This window comes from Equus przewalskii, chromosome 4 (genome assembly GCF_037783145.1).
Source record: "Equus przewalskii isolate Varuska chromosome 4, EquPr2, whole genome shotgun sequence".
Lineage (NCBI taxonomy): Eukaryota > Metazoa > Chordata > Mammalia > Perissodactyla > Equidae > Equus > Equus przewalskii.
This window is the reverse complement of record NC_091834.1, coordinates 83,879,737-83,897,638: the sequence shown is the minus strand read 5'-3', so window position 1 is coordinate 83,897,638 and position 17,902 is coordinate 83,879,737. Positions and strand designations below refer to the sequence as shown.

At 43.1% G+C, this 17,902-nt stretch overlaps 1 long non-coding RNA gene and 1 other non-coding gene across 2 annotated transcripts in view; one reads left to right on the top strand and one right to left on the bottom strand.

Annotated features, from left to right (window-relative positions):
• Window positions 1-17,902, top strand: part of LOC139083066 (uncharacterized) — a 51,354-nt gene that overhangs the window by 14,368 nt on the left and 19,084 nt on the right. The window contains exons 2-3 of the long non-coding RNA XR_011539571.1: window positions 4,831-4,921; window positions 8,154-8,233. This is a non-coding gene — a long non-coding RNA (uncharacterized lncRNA). The remainder of the gene's footprint in view (window positions 1-4,830; window positions 4,922-8,153; window positions 8,234-17,902) is intronic.
• TRNAY-AUA (transfer RNA tyrosine (anticodon AUA)) lies at window positions 15,788-15,878 on the bottom strand. Its single transcript is given in 2 exon segments — window positions 15,788-15,823; window positions 15,842-15,878. It is a non-coding gene; the product is annotated as a tRNA-Tyr (tRNA).

Genomic DNA, 17,902 nt, shown 5'->3' with positions numbered 1-17,902 from the left:
GATGCTCTGGTTTTGCTGGCCTGTACTGGTGTTAACATGCAAACTAAGAAGGAATTTGCACTGATGTATAAAATATGATGGCCATGCTAAAGTAATGACATGAATAAACAGATAGTATAAGGAAAGTTAAAGTCTCTCTTAAGTTTGGAATTTCAAAATAACAAGAGTCCCATTGGAAAACCAATACTACCCCATCCACTGTCTCTTTCCCACCCCCACAGCCGGGGGCTGAGTCTTGGAGCTGGAGAGAAGGGAAAGAGCCAGTTCTCTTTCAGTCCCTGATTCATCCTGCCTAGCTCTGCTGGGTCCTAGTCTAAGCTTGCTGGTTAGAAATGTGGTCACTTCAGTCATCTTCTGTCCAGTCATCTTGTCCTTTCTGCTCCCTGATGTTGATTTGGTGGACAACACAGTAAAAGCCATGGCAAGCCCTCAGGAGAGGAGAAGCCCAATGTAAAGGGCAATGATTAACCTCGTAAAGACTGGGGACCATATAAAAGGAGATAGTCCTGAAAAGAAAGGAGAAGGAGGAAGGCTAGGGCTGAGGCCGAAACAAATCTACAACCCAGCAAAGTGCATTCCAAGGTCTTCCCTGCAGCTGTGTCTGTGGCTGAGCAAATTCTTGCAGCTGGGCGGATCCAGGTGGAGCTTGTCCAGCAACAAATCTGGAGCAGCCAAGCGGACTTTGTTCCTAACCCCACTTCGCTTACAGTAAAGGAGCTTTATCATCATCTCTAGGCTTCTAAAACCTCACCACTGTTTCCTAGGTTATTACTCCAGAACCAGACTTGGGCTCAGGTGGGCTACAGAAGAGGTTCTGGCTCAGTTCTCCGACTCACACACTTGCCAGCAAAGTTACGACGGCTAGCACCAAAAGGGCAGAGGGATTCTGGGTCAGCTCTGCTTTATGCAAAACTGAGATAGGAAAATCAAGATTTTTCCCAAAATGATTAATTCAGGAGGTGATTATGTTTTTATTTATTTAGTTAGTTTTTCCTTTACAAAAGCATCTCTGAAGAGTTTCTTCGGCTTTTCTATGGTTCTGTTTTTTAAAAGATTATCTGTGGAATAAAATTATATAATTACATTACGAAAAGATTTGGGAAAAAGTTGAAAAAAGAACATCATATATGACTGCATCCTCTTAATGCATCCGTCGCCTGCTAGCATTTGGATGATTCCTTTCCCATCTTTTCTCCTATATACTTCTAAACATTAAAGGTTTGCTTTGTTTTAAATTTTAAAAAATAAAAGTAATTCAATACACGTGATAAAAAGTGTAAAGTAAAAAGTAACAGTCTCTCCCTCCACCCTCATCCCCGGTGACCACTGTTAAGTCTTACACATCTTTCTAGAAAATAACTTTTCATATAAGGGGTGTGGCTTGGGAGGGGGGTTGGCATGTGCTGTGAGGGGCTAGGAGCAAGCAGTAGATTTGCTCCTATTAGGAATGTGGACACATGGACCAAGTTAGCAACCCCTCCCTGGTGTCAAAATTGTACAATCCCCGGGAGCTGCCAGGGATGGTGTTTCTGGCCATGTAACTAAAGTAAGTGATAGGAGAGCTGCAAAGAGAGTCCTGGTGTTATTAGAGATTCTGGATCCAGCTCTTTCTAAGCCTGATCCACGACCTTGACCTTCCTATGGTTTAGTTGTTCAAACTTTCTCAGAGTTCATGACCAATAAATTCCCTTTCTGCTAAAATTCACTTGAATCGGGTAGATGTCATATGTCAACAAATTGGCACATTCATTATAAGCATCTTTCTTTCTCTGCACAATTTTCATGTCTATAACTTTTAAGGATGAACAATAGCAACAAGCAACGGAAAGAAAAAATAGCTAAGTTGGACATCATCAAAATTAAAAACTTTTGTGCTTCAAAAGACATCAAGAAAGCGAAAAGATAACCCACAGAACGGGAGAGAATTTTTTTGCAAATCATATACGTGATAAGGGACTTGTATCTAGAATATCTAAAGTACTCTTACAATTAAGTAATAAAACGACAAATAACTTGGGCTGGCCCCACGGCTGACTGGTCAGCTCGCGTGCTCCACTTTGGTGGCCCAGGGTTTTGCTGGTTTGGATCCTGGGCACAGACCTAGTACCGCTCATCAGGCCATGCTGAGGTGGCATCCCACATAGCACAACCAAAAGGACCTAGAACTAGAATATACAACTATGTACTGGGAGGGGTTTGGGGAGAAGAAGAAGAAGGAAAAGAATAAAAGAAGATTGGCAACAGATGTTAGCTCAAGTGCCAATCCAAAAAAAAAAAAAGACAAATAACTCAATTTAAAAATGGGCAAAAGAGTTGAATAGATATTTCTCCAAGGAAGACATACAAATAGCCAATAAGCCATGAAAAGATGCTCAACATCACTAGCCATCACGGAAATACAAACCCAAATCACAATGAGATACCACTTAATACTCACTAGGATAGCTATATCAAAAAGACAAATAATAACAAGTGTTGGTGAGGATATATAGAAATTGGAACTTTCATATACTGCTGGTGAGAATGTATGATGGTATAGTTGCTTTGGAAAACAATCTGGCACTTCCTTAAAAGTTTGAACATAGAGTTACCATATGACCCAGTAATTCTACTCCTAGGTATATCCCCAAGAGAAATGAAAACATGCCCACACAAACACTTGTACATGGATGTTCAGAGCAGCATTATTCAAAATAGCCAAAAGGTGGAAACAACTCAAGTGTCCATCAACTGATGAATGGATAAGCAAAGTGTGGTATATCCATACAGTGAAATATTATTCAATAAGTGAAATAAACACCAATGAACATAAGGGTGCACAAGTCTCTTTGAATTGTTGATTTTAAGTTCTTTGGGTAAATACCCAGTAGTGGGATAGCTAGGTCATTGGTATTTCTATTTTTAATTTTTTGAGAAATCTCTATGCTGTTTTCCACTGTGGCTGCACCAGTTTGCCTTCTCACCAGCAGTGGATGAGGGTTCCCTTTTCTCCACAACCTCTCCAATATTTTTTGTTTTTTGTCTTGGTGATTATAGCCATTCTAATGGACGTAAGATGATATCTAAGTGTAGTTTTGATTTGCATTTCCCTGATGATTAGTGATGTTGAGCATCTTTTCACGTGCCTATTGGCCATCTGTATATCTTCTTTGGAAAAATGTCTGTTCGTATCCTCTGCCCACTTTTTGATTGTGTTGTTTGTTTTTTTGCAGTTTATTTGTGTGAGTTCTTTATATATTATGGAGATTAACCCCTTATCGGATATATGATTTGCAAATATTTTCTCTCAGTTGGTGGGCTGTTTTTTCATTTTGATCTTGGTTTCCTTTGCCTTCCAGAAGCTCTTTAGTCTGATGAAGTCCCACTTATTTGTTTTTTCTTTTGTTTCCCTTGTCTGAGTAGACATGGTATTTGAAAAGATCCTTTTAAGTCTGATGTCAAAAGAGTGTACTGCCTATATTTTCTTCCAGAAGTTTTATGGTTTCAGGTCTTACCTTCAAGTCTTTGGTCCATTTTGAGTCTATTTTTGTGCATGGGGAAAGATAATGGTCTACTTGCATTCTTTTGCATGTGGCTGTCCAGTTTTCCCAGCACCATTTACTGAAGAGACTTTCCTTTCTCCATTGTATGTTCCTGGCTCCTTTATTGAAGATTAGCTGTCCATAGCTGTGCGGTTTTATTTCTGGGCTTTCAATTCTGTTCCATTGATCCGTGTGCCTGTTTTTGCACCAGTACCATGCTGTTTTGATTACTATAGCTTTGTAATATATTTTGAAGTCAGGGATTGTGAGGCCACCAGCTTTGTTCTTCTTTCTCAGGATTGCTTTGGCTATTTGGGGTCTTTGGTTGCCCCATATGAATTTTAAGTTTCTTTGTTCTATTTCTGTGAAGAATGTCATTGGGATTCTGATTGGGATTGTGTTGAATCTGTAGATTGCTTTAGGTAGTAGGGACATTTTAACTATGTTTATTCTTCCAATCGATGTGCATGGAATGTCTTTCCATTTCTTTATGTCATTATCAATTTCTTTCAGTAATGTCTTATAGGTATCTTTGTATAGGTCTTTCACCTCCTTGGTTAAATTTATTCCTAGATATTTTATTCTTTTTGTTGGGATTGTAAATGGGATTGTGTTCTTAGTCCATTATTAGAGTATAGAAATGCTACTGATTTTTTTTTTTAAAGATTTTATTTTTTTTCTTTTTTGCCCCAAAGCCCCCCGGTACATAGTTGTACCTTCTTTGTTGTGGGTCCTTCTAGTTGTGGCATGTGGGATGCTGCCTCAGTGTGGTTTGATGAGCAGTGCCATGTCTGCACCCAGGATTCGAATGAACAAAACACTGGGCCGCCTGCAGTGGAGCACACGAACTTAGCCACTCGGCCACGGGGCCAGCCCTGATACTGATTTTTGTAAGCAGACTTTGTACCCTGCAATTTTGCTGTAGTTGTTGATTATTTCTAATAGTTTTCTGATAGATTCTTTAGGGTTTTTGATATATAAAATCATGTCATCTGCAAACACTGAGAGTTTCACTTCTTCAGTGCCTATTTGGATTCCTTTTATTTCTTTTTCTTGCCTAATTGCTCTGGCCAAAACCTTTAGTACCATATTGAATAAGAGTGATGAGAGTGAGCACCCTTGTCTTGTTCCTGTTAGACTTGGATACTTTAAATGGGTGAATTGTATGGTACGTGAATTATGATAAAACTGTTATTTAAAAAAAAAAAACCTATTGAGTGGAAGTGTCAATGGGATTATTTACATTGTTGTCAGGAACAAACTATTCCTTTATTAGTAATACTGCTCTGTGTTTCATATCACTTAACAGATATCTACAGAGCGTCATATGTGTTGGGAATATAAAAAAGCAGAAGAGCATCTCATGGCCCAGCCAAGGAGGCAGCACCCATGCATAGAAGGTAAGTAAGTGGGCAAAGCAGCACATAATACATGGTACCGGCTTCAGAGGCAGGCTGGCTGTCACCTAAAGAAGGCTTCACTGAGGAGGTGGACAACACTGAATCTGGAAGGATAAATGGAGAGAAACAAGACGTAACACACTTATCATTTGTTGAGCCCTTATCATGATGGGCACTGTTCTAAATACAGTACTTAGAGGGTGAGACTTCCAGAATGGCAGAGTAAGGAGTGAGGTGGACCCTCTCCCCAGCAAAACAACTTAACTGATAAAAAGTATAAAACAAAACACAACACAAGGGGCCAGCCTGGTGGTGCAGCGGTTAAGTTCGTGTGCTCTGCTTCGGTGGCCCAGAGTTCATGGGTTTGGATCCCAGGCGTGGACCTATGTACCGCTTATCAAACCATGCTGTGGCAGGCATCTCACATATAAAATAGAGGAAGATAGGTGTGGATGTTAACTCAGGGCCAATCTTCCTCAGCAAAAAAAGACAAGAGGAGGATTGGCAGCGGATGTTAGCTGAGAGCTAATCTTCCTCAAAAAAATAAAAATAAGTAAAAATAAAAACACAACGCAATCATTTAAAACCCTGGAAATTGTTCTAAGGGCAAAGAGCAAATGGAGAAGTATTATACAAGAAAACCTAAATCTCAGGAAGAAAGCAGAGAGTCTGTGGCATTTGAGCCATGACTCGTTATTCCCTCAGCCCTTCTCCCCCAGCTCCTTGTTATGGAAGCTTTAGCTGAGAGCTCTATTCTCAACAAGAAGATTCCTCCCAGCTCCCAGTCTGTAGCTACAGTTGCGCCTGGGAGAGGCAGACTGTTGGGTCTTCTCACTGCCCTAGTCCTCTGTTGCAGAAATTCTATTGTAAGAATGGCGGGCTGAGACTACTGAGGCTCCATCACTCTACCTCTCCCCCAAGACAGTTTGAAGAACGGGGTTCTACATGAGAACGAACAAACCAAGAAGATCAGTGGCTTCCATCCCCTGCCCCCTGCCTACCCACAGAGCATGGAGTCACTCCACAAAAAGTGGGGCCCCACCCCCAGCTCTGATGCAGTGGCACAGGGCCTCTGCCCAGGAGGAAAGGCAACCCATAAGGACAAAGAGTTGTAGAGCTCTGCTTGAGTCACTGACTTTATTGGAACAGAGCCTGGAGAACTCTGCCTAAAAATCTTGTGGGAAACAACAGAGATCTGGATGTAGAGCACCTAAGAGGCTGGTAGCTCCATGATACAAGCAACATGGCAGAGCAGCTATAAAGTTAATAGAGAACCAGGGAAAGAGAAAGCCAATGTGGAAGCACACTTAACTCTAGAGATCTGGAAGGCTCTGCACACGTGCCTGGCTGCACCCACGCAGGGGCAATCAGAGCAGGGCATGTGTCAGACTTGAAAACACTCCCCAAGCCACATGCAGGTCCATTAACACAGGGCCCCTCAGGACTCAAGGGGCTTAAACCCCACCTCTGACCAACAGTGACTGAACAATAAGCTACTCTGACCAGGGGCAACTTCTAGGAAACCAGGCTTAAAAGTAAAATCACACTCATCCCTGGTACTCCAGACGACTGTGGGCATGCTCGGGGCTGCACCCTATCAGGAGTGACCAGAGAAGAATTTCCAATCTACGAGGCCCTGGACAAACCTGGGGCAAAAAAGTAAACTCCCTGAACTGTGACGGCAGCCTCCAAGCCAAACACACATCCAACGATAAAGGGTAAAAATGTAACTGGCTAAGGGGCCTTAAATACAACCTTTGACCAATAAACAGCTCATGCCAACCCAGGGCAGCCCTTAGGTAGCCAGGCTAAAGGTTAAAAACAAGAGGAAAATATCTGGGCAGGGACATTAAAGGCTGCACGCCACAGGGGAGAGAGACTTTGCAAAATTCGTTCAGTCAAGTCATTAAGCAAATAAACAAATGATGAAACAAACAACGATAGCCACAACCCCCTAGGTGGTAAATCAGCATCCACAGTTGCTACAATCTATTATCTAAAATGTCTACTTTTCAATAAAAAATTATGAGATATGAAAAAAAAGAGGAAAGTGTGACCCATACACAGGAAAAAAAACAGGCACTAGAACCTACGTTGAGGGGCCCAGATGGTGCACTTAGCAAAGACTCCAAAGCATAAGAATTAAAGGAAACCAGGCCCAAAGATTTAAAGGATTTATGATGACAGTGTCTCATCAAATAAAGAATATCGTAAAGAGATAGAAACTGTAAGAGTCAAATGGAAATTCTGGAGTCAAAAAGTATAATAACCAAAATGAAAAATTCACTAGAGGGGCTCACCAGTAGATTTCATCCCTCAGAGTAAGAATCAGTGAACTTGAAGATAGAACAATAGAGATTATGCAATCATAAGAACAAAGAGAAAAAAGAATGAATAAAAATGAACAGAGGCTCAGAGAAATGTGTGACACCATTAAGTGCACCAACATAAGCGTAATGGTAGTACCAGAAAGAGAGAGAAAGAGATAGAAAAAAATATTCAGAGAAACAAATGTTGAAAACTTCCCAAATTTGATGAAAAGCGCTAATCTAGACATCCAAGGCCTGTCCTGGTTTCTCCTTGTTGCATATAGTAAAATGAAAGAGGAAAGAGATCAATTGAAAAAAGGAACTGTTAAACAAAAAGAAACCAGAGCTTAATGATTTGGAAAACTCTCAGCCTGTCTGTATTGCAGAAGATGAGAATATGTGCTCTGGAGAGAACACTAATGGTCTCTGGAGAACCATTTGTTAAAGAGATTAGGCATGTGACTTATGGATCCCATCAACCATCTCACTAGAAGCCAGGAATACAGATGGGTTTTCCAGGAAGACTCTGGAGAACTAGTGTGTCTAAAGGCGTGGATCTCCTTTACATCACAGAAGACCAACAACGTTGTTGAGAATTTTCTACCAGGAGAAACACTGCCAGCTTTGACTGAAAGGGACAGAGATGGGAAGAAATGGAGGAGGAAAGACTCTAAAGGGAGAGCTATGGAGGCAGAAGCCAGAGAGGGCGAGGTCATCCTAGGGGACCCAGAGGGCAGAGCATCAAGCCACAGAGGATTAGGTTTTGAAACCTAATGGGATCTGCCCTGCTAGGTTGCAGACTTGCTTTAGATATGTAACCCTCAGCCTCCCATTTTTCTTCCCTTCAGAATGGAAATGTCTATCCTATGCCTGTCCCACCATTGTCTTTTGGAAGCAGATAACTTATTTTCTATGCTTAACAGGTTTGTGGACTGAGAGGAACCTTGCCCCAGGATGGACCATACCCAGAGTCTCACCCATATTTGCTTAGATAATTTAGATGGTAAGTTTGGGGACTTTTTGAGTTGATATTTAGATGAAATATGGGAATTAGAATTGATGCTGGAATGGGTTAAGGCTTTTGGGCATCTTGGGATGGGGTGAATTATATTTTGCACATGGGATGCATATGAATTTTGGGGACCAGAGGGTGGACTGTACTGGATTTATGACACCCCCAAAATTCATGTCCACCCAGACTCTCAGAGTATGGCCTTATTTGGAAATAAGGCCTTTGAAGATGTAATTAAAGTTAAAATGAGGTCATACTGAATTAGGATAGGTCCTAAATCCAACGGCTAGTGTCCTGATAAGAAGAGGAAAAGATACACAGAAACAGAGATACACAGGGAGAATGCAATGTGACAATGGAGGCAGAGACTGGAGTGATGCATCTACAAACCAAGGAATGCCAAAGGTTGCCAGCAGCTGCCAGAAGCTAGGAGAGAAGCATGGGACAGTTTCTTCCTCAGAGCCTCCAGAAAGAATCAACCCTGCTGATACCATGATGTTGGCCTTCTGGCCTCCTGAACTGTGAAAGAAAACTTTCTGTTATTTTAAGCCACTCAGTTTGTGCTGGTAATTTGTTACAGCAGCCCTAGAAAATGAATACAAGTGCCAAGACCATTCAATGGGGAAAGAATAGTCTTTTCAACAAATGGTGCTGAGACAACAGTATATCCACATGCAAACGAATGAAGTTTGTGCGGCCACCCCATGGCATAGTGGTTAAGTTCAGCATGCTCCGCATCGACAGCCCAGGTTCATGGGTTCGTCTCAGGCACAGACCTACATCATTTGCCAGCCATGCTATGGCAGCGACCCACATATAAAGTGGAGGAAGATTGGCATAGATGTTAGCTCAGGGCCAAAAAAAGAGGAAGATTGACAACAGATGTTAGGTCAAGGCTAATCTTTCTCAAGGAAAAAAAAAAAGAATGAAGTTGAACCTCAACCTTACATCACATACAAAAATTAACACAAAATGGATCAAAGACCTAAATTCAAGAGCTAGAACTATAAAACTCTTTTAAGAAAAAATAAGAGCTTTTCTTTTAAAAAAAGAAAAGAAAAAGTAAGAGTTTTTTTAATTAAAAACTTTTGGATGGGGCCAGCCCCACGGCCGAGTGGTTAAGTTCGCGTGCTTTGCTTCAGTGGCCAGGGATTTCGCCAGTTCGGATCCTGGGCGCAGACATGGCACCACTCATCAGGCCATGCTGAGGGGGCATCCCACATGGCACAACCAGAGAGACCTGCAACTAGAATATACAACTATGTACTGGGGGGCTTTGGGGAGAAGAAGAAGAAAAAAAGAAAAATGATTGGCAACAGATGTTAGCTCAGGTGCCAATCTTAAAAAAAAACAACAAAACCTTTTGTGCTTTAAAGGACACCATCAGAAAAGAATCAATTGAAAAGATAATCCACAAAATGGGAGAAAATACTTGCAAATCATATATCTGATAGAGGACTTGTACCTAGAATGTTTAAAGAACTATAACACGACAATAAGAAGATGATAACCCAATTTAAAAATGGGCAAAGGCTCTGAATAGACATTTCTTTACAGAACATACACAAATGGCCAACATGCACTAGTCATCAATAGTTATCAAAGGGTGAATGTTATGGTATTGAGTAATATCTTGTTTAAAAAAACGTAGTGGCATAAAATAATATGTATAGAATTGTATTGTTGGGTCTATAACATGTAAAAATGTGATATATTTGACAATAACAGCACAGAGAAGGTAAGTGGGAGCAAACCTGTATTGGAATGAGGAAATGACACCAGATGGTACCTCAAATCCATAGGAAGAAGTGAAAAGAAATGGGACGTGTAAATCAGAAGGTTAATATAAAACTCTAGGGGGCCAGCCCTGTGGCCGAATGGTTGGATTTGCACACTCCACTGCGGAGGCCCGGGGATTTGCCTGTTCGAATCCTGGGCATGGACATGGCACTGCTCATCAAGCCATGCTGAGGCAGCGCCCCACATGCCACAACTAGAAGGACCCACAACTAAAAATACAACTATGTACTGGTGGGCTTTGGGAGAAAAAGGAAAAATAAAATCTTTAAAAACAAAAACTCTGCAAATATATACCTGCTCTCTTCCTCTAAGCTTCTTTAACAGTCATAACTATAACAATGTATTGTTGCATTTATAACATACATAGAGGTAATATGTCTAACAATAACAGCATGAAAAAGAGAGAGAAGGGAATGGAGCTATATAAGAGTAAAGTTTTAATATTTCACTGAAACTATTTAAAATATAAATCCCTGGGTCTGCTGAATCAGAATTTCAGAGGGATGGCAGGGCTTTCTTGGTCCGTACAATGCCTTTGTGTGAGTTCAAAAGGCTCCCCTTCATCCCATGAAAGGCAGCTCCACGCCAGGGCCAACAGCTCAGCAAGCAGAACACGAACTGGATCAACCACCCGCTTACCCTTGTGCACTGAATAATCTGCACAACTGTCTGAGGGGGTGGCCCCGGCCATGACCCAGGTTTGTATTTTAAGATTGTTGCCCTGGTAATTCTAATGTATAGCCAGGGTTGAAAACTGCTGGGTTAGGGAAGCATTTGAAAAGAATCTAAAGTATCAAGTAACTGATAAAATAAGAGAGATGATTGTGAGGGAGGATTTGGAGGGAGGACTGTCAGGTTTCTAATCTAAAATACTGAGAGTATGGTAACAGAAATAGAGAGGATGGAAGGAAAAACCTGATTTGGAGGGAATACGTTCAGTTTTAATCATGTGGACTTTGAAGTCATGGCAAGACAAAGTAGGAATGTTCCACTGATGATTAGAAGAAAGATGGTCCTAGAATTTAAAAACTGTATATTCGGGCATCGTCATATAGCATAACGGTAATGAAAATAGATACCGTTTATAAAGAGCCTGCTCAGTGCTCTCCCTTGTGCTGGACATTTTATATGAATATGAGCAACAGTCAGCAGAAGGGTGATGCCACGGACAGCCACTGTCCCATGCGCAGAGCCACTGTCCCATGCGCAGTTATTTACTTTCCTGCGTTTGGCTAGTGGTGGAGTGAGTCAGATGAAAGGAGGGATCTGGAAGTAGGGAGGGACTAGGAGTGGGGAGGTGGGCGTGCACCTGACCGTGAGGCCTGTGAGTCGTGCTGACAAGCAGCAGGTAGCTGAGGAGTGGCTGCCACCTGAGGTCTCAGGGCACTACCTTGGCATCTTGAAATAGGTAAATGCCAGGATCATCATGACAAGTGGTGATAAAAATGTCAGAGGTTTCACAAGTCCCATGGCCAACTGTCATGGGGTCTCATGTGGGACTAACCCCTTTTACACCTCTCACCCCCAGTAGAGCATGTCTGGCTCTGACATTCACCAAGAGCAGAAGTCTGGGTGTGTTGGCATCTGGGCCCAGTGGACTGGCCCTGGTTGATATGGTGGCTCAATACTTTTATGGCTCCAACCATGGAAAAATTTCTGCAGATAAGTAGTGAGTCATGAAGGAAAAGAGAAATGTATAAAAACGTTTGGAGGGCCAGCCCAGTGGCACAGCGGTTAAGTGCGCATGTTCCGCTTCGGCTGCCTGGGGTTCGCCAGTTTGGATCCCAGGTGCGGACATGGCATCGCTTGGCACACCATGCTGTGGTAGGCGCCCCACATATAAGGTAGAGGAAGATGGGCATGGATGTTAGCTCAGGGCCAGTCTTCCTCAGCAAAAAGAGGAGGATTGGCAGCAGTTAGCTCAGGGCTAAACTTCCTCAACATAAATAAATAAATAAATATTAAAAAAAAAAATAAAAACGATTGGAACTGGCAGGTTATTTGGGGAGGAACATGCAGCAAGTCTCATCCACAGCATAAATAGTCATGTACATATAGTTATAGTCGTCCCCATGGGCCTGCATTCTGTGGACAGCCCCCAGCCAGGTTCTGGGCTTGGCCAGGCTGGTGAGCAGGTATAGGCAGTTAGCCAGCCTACCTTTCTGTCACATCCTCAGGGCTACCATTTCTGTAAGGCCAACTCCTTCAGCATGCAAGCTGATTGATAGCATCATTATGTTCAATGCTTCCTGGAAATTTGCACACAGTCAAATCCAGAGCAAGGGAGCAGAGCTCATGAAAGAGAGGCTCACTAACCCCTTCTTTAGCTGAAGCGGCCCTTGGCCAATGCCTGCCAGGGTCTTCTTTATTCCGTATAGTCCCATGAGGAATCCAGCAGAGTGGATGCTGTGCAGGGTCCTTCTGGCTACATGAGGGGCACAAATCATTTCAGAGTTTCCCAGTAGGGCAGGAAAACAGAAATCATTCTATGATTCTCCTTGCCCAAAAAACATGAGGTCTGGAGGGCCAAAAACTTATGCAGCTGCACCAGGACGCCATGAAACTGCAATGTTTTTGGTGTAGTTGGGAAGCTGTGGACTTGGCCAGCCATGGGGGAGGTTGGCAATGGCGCTTAGAGGCTCAGAACTGTTGGCTCCCCTGGCTTTAAAAGCTGGAATTCACCTCTGAAAAGATAAACTTTCTTTACAATGCCAAGTTAGCCAAGCAGAGCGAATGCGGAGTGCCTGTAAACTCTTCCTTCTCGCCTGACTGGGAATCTCAGAGTTTGCGAGTTAGTTACTGAGTAACTGGTAGAAGTGGTTGATAAGACCCTAAGGCCTTTCGTAGAATCAGGAACTTAAAAGAGCTGCAGCCAGACAGTGAGTCCAAGGTCAAAAGCTGGGAGAAACCAAATCCTGGCCTAAATTGCAGAGCTGCAGGGCAGAGACAAACCAGTCCAAGGCATGTAATGCAGGAGGCAAGTGAATGGAGTAGAAAAGTGAATTTGTGCACTCTTTAAATCTGGCCTTAGATTGTCTTAATGCGATGGGAGCCAAGCAATAAAGGACCCAATCAGTCTGGATGTGATGAGATTTGTGCCTTTAGAGTGTCTATAAGCATAGACCCATGGAGTAGACTATGAGTTGTGATTCCATAATTCCTCTTACCTTCTACTTGTTACTCAGGAAATACGTTACTAATTATATGGCTCCTCTGCAAAGCTTTCTGAGCGGCCTTCCTTGCCTTCCCCATTCCTGCAGAGTTCGTGGGTCCTTTGCTCAGCATGTAAGCACACCTCGTTTTGCACATATCTCACTCTGTTGAAAGTATTTATTTGCATAGCTCTTTCCTCTCCCTAGATTGTGGCTTATTGAAGGTAGGGCAATTTCTTTATTCATTTTTATTTGTGTTAGCAGTGCTGGACTTGGTACAGAGTGCATAGAAAGTGCTAAATGTATACCTAGTGAATGAAAGACTCAACTCCAGACTGAAGGCACATACGTATTAATCTGGTCCTCCTCCCCTTCTTCAGTCTCATCTCCCATGGCGTCGTTCCATTCATCCTGAACTTGAGCTAATAGACTGAACTTCTATCTAAAGTTCCCAGCCAAGGACACATCCTCTGTGTCCACATCTTTGTGCTTTCTCTGCTGCTGTCCCATCACTCTGAATTCTCTTCTTCCCTCTCTTTGCTTTGAACATGTAACTTCACCCTTCCCTCTCTACCCCCTGGCCTGGAAGCTCCTTGAAGGCAGGACTTATCTGTATTTCCAGCAGAGCCTGACTAGGTGCCTTGCGCTCAGCAGAGGCTCAGTCAGTGTTTGCTCAGGGACGGAATGAGTTACTTTGGCTTTGACTGAAGTGACCTTCGCTCCTTTGTCAGGCACCTCCTCAATATGTGGTTAATTGCCACTTACTTAAGAGAGTTTACTTAGGAGAGATGAGATGAGTAACTAAGAAATGCAAAAACTCGGTGTTAAACAAGCCTTTGAGCAGCAGTAGTTTGAAAATTGTTGGATTGATCAAGTGGCCAGCTACTTCCCGTTTCACTGTGGCCATTTAGTTAATAGCATGACGCTGTCTTGGACTTGTGACAGGGGAACTCTTGGCTCCCCCTTATTCCATGAGAGCCAAATAGGTGGGAGGAGGAGGGCAGTGTGGGGAGACATCTCCCCCCTACGCTCTATTGCCCCCACTTCCTGCCCAGCCCCAGGACAATATCAGGCAGACACCAAATCATAAAGTAGCTAAGGTTTGGCTTTGTCTGTGCCCTATCTGTATACGTGTTTTCCCTCTTTGTCTCCTAGCTTTTTCCCAGTTTATGGACTAAATGTTTCTACTCTGTGCCCATTCAGGGCGGAGGAGAGAGAATTTGATCAATCAGTAACCAGGATTGGAAAATTCAAATGCCAGCAGAGGCCAAAGGAAACAAGCCAAGTTGGTTGGGCAGTGACAGCGACCATGGCCTGATTAAAGGGGCAGCTGCTTCCCTGCTCAGGGACTGCGGTCCCAGGGCTGTCTGATCTTGTGTTTTGCACAGTCACCCTTGTTATGAGCCTTGGCATCATCAGGAAAAATTGTCTGAGACTGGGAAAAGGGCAAAGGAGATCACTGGGTGTGCTTTCAGTGGGTTGCAGGGGGCAGTCTCTCGGACTCTCTGGGGGATATCTGATTTTACAGGAGTTTGCAGCGTTGATGGATCTTGAGATGGGGCAATTAGCCTGGATTATCCAGGTGGGCCTAATATAATCACAAGAGTGCTTATAAGTGAAAGAGGGAGACAGGAGAGTCAGAGTCAGAGAAGATGTAACAATGAAATCAGAGATCCCAGGGTGATGCAGAGTGAAAAAGACTTCACCAACCACGACTGGCTTTGAAGATGGAGGAAGGGGACCATGAGCCAAGGAATGAGAGTGAGCACTGGAAAGTAGAAAAAGCAAAGAAATGATTCTCCCCTGGAGCCTCCAGAAGAAACACAACCCTGCTGATGACACATCGATTTTAGCCAAAGTGAAACCCATTTTGGAATTCCAACCTCCAACTGTAAGACACTCCAAATGAACTGTAAGATAATAAATGCGTATTGTTTTAAGTCACCAAATTTGTGGTAATTTGTTACAGCAGCGATAGGAAATGAATATCAGATTGTTTTACAACCTGTAGGGGTAGAAGTTGAATTGTAGAAAATTGATAGCAATACAAATGCCTCTTGCCCATAGTAATGCAAATGGTTTCTTTTTCTCTTGTGTGGGTGTTTTTTTTTTTTTAAGATTTTATTTTTCCTTTGTCTCCCCAAAGCCCCCTGGTACATAGCTGTACATTTTTAATTGTGGGTCCTTCTAGTTGTGGCATGTGGGACATCACCTCAGCATGGCTTGATGAGCAGTGCCATGTCCTGGCCCAGGATCCGAACCAGTGAAACCCTGGGCCGCCACAGTAGAGCATGCGAACTTAACCACTTGGCCACAGGGCGGCCCCTGTCCTTTTTTTGAGGAAGATTAGCCCTGAGTTAACATCTGCTGCCAATCCTCCTCTTTTTCTGCTGAGGAAGACTGGCCATGAGCTAACATCAGTGCCCATCTTCCTCTACTTTTTATATGTGGGACGCCTACCACAACACGGCCTGCCAAGCGGTGACATGTCCACACCCGGGATCCAAACTGGCGAAACCTGGGCTGCCGAAGAGGAACGTGCGAACTTAACTGCTGTGCCACCCGGCGGGCTCCAAATGGGAACGTGTGCAACTCCTTCGAGCCGGAATCGAACCAGCGACCTAAGGATTCTTACAGAGACCAGACTATATAGTCCTTCGCTCTACCAGCTGAGCTATCGAAGGGTGCATGCAAATAGTTTCTGTTCATAGAACCGTAAAAATACATTATCCAGTGTGTCAAATTCTCATTTGAACTTCTTTTAACATCTTATTGGTTCCTTCATTAATTAATGAGTTGAATAAAATCTTTGCATGTTACTTTTGTATTTGCATAAGGTCAGGTTATTAACTTAAAAAAACCTTTATTTTAGTGTGGTTCATGCACGTTCATGTTATGTTCATATTCCGCACGCCTCTGCCTTTGATTTAAGCTCTATCAATACTTTTGAATCCACTAGGATATCACTCACTAATTTGATTTCTATTTTTCAAGCAATTATCACCAATTTAAACAAGGCATGTGTTAGCAAGGCAGTTGGAATCCCAATGAGAGGGTGCTATATTTTCCAAGGTTTGGGTCATGCTGCGGTAACTCATTCAGACTTGGGAATGTGTCAATTAGCGTATTTTTTCCATAGCTAAGGCTTTAAGGAGTATTTTCTACTGAGGCAACAGACATGTATTTTGATACTTCTCTTCTTTTTTTTTTGTTTTTTTGTTTTTATTTTTTTTTATTGAGTTAATGATAGGTTACAATCTTGTGAAATTTCAGTTGTACATTAATGTTTGTCATTCGTGTTGTAGGTGCACCACTTCACCCTTTGGGCCCCCCCACCACCCCACCTTTCCCCTGGTATCCACTAAACTGTTCTTAGTCCACATTTTTAAATTCCTCATATGAGTGGAGTCATACACAGATTATCCTTCTCTCGCTGGCTTATTTCACTTAACATAATTCCCTCAAGGTCCATCCATGTATTGCAAATGGGATGATTTTGTTCTGTTTTACAGCTGAGTAGTTGATACTTCTTTTCTGACAATTGATGCTGACATCTTCCATGCCATCAACTGCTTTCATATTATCAACAGGGACTGGGAAGATCAAAAGCACTATGTGCAGGGGCAACTAGTCAACCTTGCAAAGTGCTGCCAACATGAGGAGGGCAGGAGCTGGGTAGACTGGAGGGCTGAGCCGCTGAGCAGGAGGGCGGGGGGCTCTCGCTATACAGCCTGCCACAGGTGCAGGAGACATAGTAACTGCCGCTGCTGCTGCTGCTGCTACGGGATGCAGAGGCCAGCCTCGCAGCTGAAGACACTGAGGCTCAGAGATGTTAAGTGACTTGCTTGGGGTCTCAGAGCAAGTTAGGTCGAGTGCTGAACTCAGGTCTTTCCCAGTCTGAAGCCCAGCGTTTTGGTCGCATCCCATATTTCAGGCAGGACTTTGCTGTACAGAGCATGTACTATAGTGTTCTCAGTAGGAGAAGGACTGCCCCAAGGAGTTTTGGGTTGTCACAATGATTGGGGGACGCTATTGCCATTTAGAGGGCAGGGGCCAGGCCTGCTACTCTGTCCTGCAATAAATGTGACAATCCTACAAAATGAAGAATTGTCCTGCATCCTGTCTGCTTTTTGAATGTGTCCTCAGATAGTCATGTAGGTGACAAACTGTCCATAATTATCTGAGCCTAAAACCTAACTCCTTTTTGTATGTAAGCACAAAGTATGTTTTACATAGTTTAAAAATACAGTGACGGGGCTGGCCTGGTGGCGCAGTGGTTAAGTTTGCACGTTCCACTTTGGCAGCCTGGGGTTCACCATTTCGGATCCCGGGTGTAGACATGGCACAGCTTGGCAAGCCATGTTGTGGTAGGTGTCCCACATATAAAGTAGAGGAAGATGGACACGGATGTTAACTCAGGGCCAGTCTTCCTCAGCAAAAAAAGAGAAGAATTGGCAGCAGATGTTAGCTCAGGCCTAATCTTCCTTAAAAAAAAAATACAATGACTTTCTCAGGAATACAACTACTGTGTAAGTTAAGGGATGACTACACTTTGTTTTGTTCAGAATTTTACCTGAAGTTGTTCACCAACTTGGAAAGTCATGTCAGGGACAGCAGCGTGTGGGGTTAGAGTTGTCAGTACAACCACTGGGATTTGTCTTTGTTCATGGCTGTTTGAATTTGCTTATAGTGAGCCTGCTTTTAGGGG